The following is a 4,826-nucleotide window of genomic DNA, read 5'->3' as shown; positions in this document are numbered from 1 at the left end:
ATTTTCCTGTGATCACTTGGCTCTTGCAATGAGCAAATACTGGTGAACTCCATAAGGGTAACAACCAGAAATTGTTTTCATATTAATGACACAGGGACCATTGTTTTTACTTGCTGACCGAATTAGGTCTACACGATCTTTTAAATAGGTGTCACAGATTGTGTTCTTTTTCTGTTTGAAATTGGTAGATTTTAAAGATTTGTTGAAATTATTGTGTTTTAGCGAGTAGCTGGTGACCTTTTGCCTTTTCTTTACATTTTTGGTTTAAGTATGGTGTGAGAAGCCTGCTTGGGAATGTCCTAGCATAGCCAGAAAATTCCCTGCACAGTCTTTTCCCGGAGCGTTGGGGTTATGAAAGGTCTCTGTTGGATTCCTTTCATGTTTAATTTCTTAAATCTGTTGTTATTCACGGCATAAATTCCTCTTCTAAATTTACTGTGGCGTTTCTGACTATCTGGGAGGAGACTGAGTAGTGGAACGTGTTACTCTTACACATAAACAAGAACGATCTGTCACACTACTACAATTCAAAACACAGTTTATATGTAATTCATGTCACACAGAATCATACGGAACCTACATCCGCTTTCTTTTATATACTGTACATGATAAGATACTGTTATCCCCCTTCCCTTCTGTGTGAGAGGATGAATGAGCAGATGTATTTCTAGTTGCACGCTTGAGGGTAGCAGACAAGCTTGTCTGCTAGAGAACAGTAGGACCAACGTCGGAACAGGTAGCTACGCTTTCTAAAAGCAAAGAGGTTTCTATGCTTAGTATGGTCCTGTCCGTCCCTTGTCATGTTGGTATAGGAAGCTGCCTCTCTGGCCACTTCCGTTTGTATTTGGGAAGCACGCTCGGTAGGAGCGCAGGTCAGTCTGTCCGCGGCGGGCGACTGAAGTGGTAAGATCTCCGGCTATGCGCGTGTCTGCCAAGTCCGTTGGACAATGGATTTCTTAAGTTCAGCCTAACTGAAAATTTAATCACCTTTATTTCGGGTTTAGCTCTAAAATATCTAATGTTATCTTAAATTGCAACACAGTGTAATTCGCGTGTGAAGTAGTTCAGAATATTTTCCGGTAGTTGCTTTGTCACTACTTTGTGAGTAAAGTGGAACCACGTGTTGATCAGTAACTCTAAGATCATCAATCTTAAATGCGAATGCTCGTGTGATTATAACATCTCGTCTTGACAATATTTTTCAATATACCTACTTTTCTTTATGTTCAACCCACATGGGGTGTACTTTGTGAGACCAGTACCACGTGCTTATACAATTGTTTGACCCATCAGGTTAATAGTAAGACGATAGTAACCAGTTCGAGGTTTTTCTTTTGTAAATTGCTTTTCGATCTAATTTATTTTAATTATCAAAATTATTGTGGAGTTACACTCTTTGTGTAAACCAAGTTGACCACGTGAAGCATGTGGTGTAATCATCAAAGTAGCCCTCAGCTATTCTTTTCGGGAAGATTTCACAGAGAGTTAGTATGAATTTAGTATACCAGTGTGTGGTAATTACATGACGGACAGGATTGCGCTACGAACGTAACTTCTTTGGGTGAAAATTGAATCGGTTGGTTGTGGTTAATTTCCTCTTGCATATGTTTCAACGTTCTTCGTGTGTTATTTTATGAATGCGGTGTTGTATGCAGTCTCCCAATCTTGGCTCCATATATGATGTGTTCCGTAAGATTACAAACTCACATTTTCACAGTCCTAAATAAGGCACCAGCTTAGTTATCAATCAAGTTTAATATGCTGAAATTTCAATGATCAATGTTAAAATAAATTTCCAAATATAAACTGATTTATTTCTTTTTATTTAAATTCTCTTATATATATATATATATATATATATATATATATATATATATATATATATATCACCGGTTGTTGTATGACTATTAAAAGATTATAATTAATGTTAGTCTGGTTGGGAATTTGGTAAGCTAGACTGGATACCTGGTGAAACAGTTGCTCAGTAATGCAGGGTTAACTTCCCCAGACAGCTCACAGCTTTAACCCACTTTTATGGTCTTGAATAGCAGCACCGCTTTCATCGCAAATCAAAGCAACAACGTTACAACATTACGAATGTAGGTTGTGGACAGTAGGGTATGTGGGTCTCACGGGAAACGTGCAAGAGACAAGTCCCTGCAGTCGCGCTATCCTCTGTGGCCTCGGTGGCTCAGATGGATAGAGCGTCTGCCATGTAAGCAGGAGATCCCGGGTTCGAGTCCCGGTCGGGCCACACATTTTCAGCTGTCGCCATTGAGACATAACACATGTTGGCAGCTGAGGGTTTCGATTAATTATCATTTCTTTCTAGAGAAGCTGCATGGTCATCATTGGTATCTGTTCTTTCGGAACAGTTACTATCTTCGTATAATCACGAATCAGGTTTCAGAACAGATATACCGCGTACACAACTTTGTCAGTAAGCCAGAGCACACAGTGAGACGATGCCCCTTGGGTTTGGTGCTGACAGGCGGACTGTACAGCGTGTGCGGTGACCTCGCGGTGTCGGTAGGACGCCCCCTCCCCCCCCCCCCCCCTCTTCCACGATGACGAATCGTGCAGCAGAGTGGACAGGCAGACGGACGGCTCGGCTCACACACAGCTACTTGTCCAGGGGACGCCCGCCGGCCACTCGCATCGATTGTTTATGCGTGTAAACTTTAGTGGCTCGGTGTAGGCACGGGTGGCGCTTGTTAAGCTGCCGGGACGAGCACCTGATCCCGCCACACCTCCGCCTCCGCCTCCGCCGCCCCCACCCGCCCTCCGGCAGCCATGAATCAGGCGCTTGTTAACCCGGCCACCCCGCCCCGTCGGGCCGCTCCACACGTCATTAGGCCCTCCACAGGGGTGTACGTCTCGCCGTCCACGCTGGTCGCTAAACTGTCTCTGCTAAGGCAACGATCCGTCTGCGCAAATGTCCGTGCATGTAGCAAATCGCAGGAAGTCTCGCGTATTTACGCTGCACAGTTTGAGCCTAATATTAGACCGTCATTTGGCGGTCAGAAAGAAGCAGCATTGGACGAGGTGTTAGACAAGGTTGTTGCCTTTCCCCACTGTTGTTAAACGTATACCTTGAAGAGAGTGTTGCAAACAGCTTAGATGGGAAAAGAGGAATATGTATTGGTGGAAAGAGAATAGAAGATTTGCTGATGACATGGTATTAGTGGCAGAAAGTGAGCGGACAGTGAATAACATGCCCAGAGATCTGAATGAAGCTTGTGTGGAATATGGGAGGCAAATAAACACATCAAAAAGAAAGAGTATGGTCATCAGTACAAGACGCAAACTGTCCAATATTAAAATAGGACAATCTACCATTAGCCAAGTAAGTTAATTTAAATATCTCGGAAGCACAATAACTGAAGACTTGAGGTGTCACCAGGAGGTGAAAACTCGAATTGCCATAGCGAAGGAGGCATTCAACAGAAAGAGGAGACTCTTATGTGGCAAATTAGATAAAGGACTAAGGAAAAGGCTTGGCAAATGTTTTGTCTGGAGTGTGGCACTATATGGGGCAGAAACATGGAAACTGAGACGAGAGGATGAAAAAAGGTTAGAAGCATTTGAGATGTGGATGTGGAGGAGAATAGAGAGAATAAGCTGGATGGAAAGAGTGAGTAATGAAAGAGTATTGGAAAGGGTTGGTGAGAGAAGATGTCTGCTGAAGGTTGTAAGAGAAAGGAAAAAGAACTGGTTAGGACATTCCTTGAGAAGGGAGTGCTTGCTTGTAGATGCTTTGGAAGGACTGGTTTGTGGGAGGAGAGGGAGATACAAGATGATAGACTACATAAAGGGAATAGGAAATTATGCAGACCTGAAGAGGATGGCAGAAGACCGGACAGCCTGGAGAACTACCACGTGAATACCTGCCTTTAGGCATAACACTTATGATGATGATGATGATGATTTGTCGGTCGAGGAAAAAAAATTTCAGCCTAAGCTACGCTCTAACGAAGGTTATTACTGATCACGAAAATAACTAGTAATGGATGAAATTCTTCTGCACCTTGTGTTCACAAGCGTCAAAGGCAGGAAAAACAATCTGAACGGCCAAGACAGTTTCTCATTCAGTAGCAGTAGTTTTCACACATTAATTTACTTCACGAGTTACTGGACAAACTAGTCGAGTGCTGGAGCTGTTTTCACTTGCACTTGGGGATTTAGAAGTGTCTATTCACGTACGTAATTCCTCGCATAATACGACAAAATACTTACATGAGGAAAGCAAATTCACCATATGAGCGTCTGACAGCTACATTGTGCTGCTTAACAAAAGAGTAAATGTTTAAGGATTTAGAATTTTAGACAGCAGTGTCCAAGTAAGCATTGAACGGAGCAATAACTAATACACACGAATGTATATACATGTTCTGTAGCAGCGTTTCGTGAAGGCAACTAAAGTATCTCAATTGTGACGTAACACGTTGTAAGTAGGCTGTTCAGGTTTTTATGTTGGTAACGCCACGTAGCGCTCTGTATGAAAATCACTGGCTGTGCTGTGTGAAGTCCGTGGCTGGGGGCATTGTAGGAATAGTCGCTATTGTAGTGATGGGCAGTTGGACGTGAACAGCGCGTAGCGTTGCGCAGTTGGAGGTGAGCCGCCAGCAGTGGTGGATGTGGGGAGAGAGATGGCGGAGTTTTGAGAGCGGATGATCTGGACGTGTGTCCATCAGAGACAGTAAATTTGTAAGACTGGATGTCATGAACTGGTATGTATATTATGACTTTTGAGCACTATTAAGGTAAATACATTGTTTGTTCTTTATCAAAATCTTTCATTTGCTAAGTATGCCTATCAGTAGTTA

General features: G+C 42.9%; 1 non-coding gene across 1 annotated transcript; it reads left to right on the top strand.

Moving 5' to 3' along the window:
- The first annotated feature begins 2,179 nt into the window (after positions 1 to 2,179).
- On the top strand, positions 2,180 to 2,254 carry Trnat-ugu (transfer RNA threonine (anticodon UGU)). Its single transcript has one exon. It is a non-coding gene; the product is annotated as a tRNA-Thr (tRNA).
- Positions 2,255 to 4,826: the final 2,572 nt, after the last annotated feature.

The sequence above is a fragment of the Schistocerca serialis genome, chromosome 4 (assembly GCF_023864345.2).
Source record: "Schistocerca serialis cubense isolate TAMUIC-IGC-003099 chromosome 4, iqSchSeri2.2, whole genome shotgun sequence".
In the NCBI taxonomy this organism is placed as follows: domain Eukaryota; kingdom Metazoa; phylum Arthropoda; class Insecta; order Orthoptera; family Acrididae; genus Schistocerca; species Schistocerca serialis.
The sequence above is the reverse complement of the archived record's forward strand: the minus strand, read 5'-3'. Positions and strand labels throughout refer to the sequence as shown.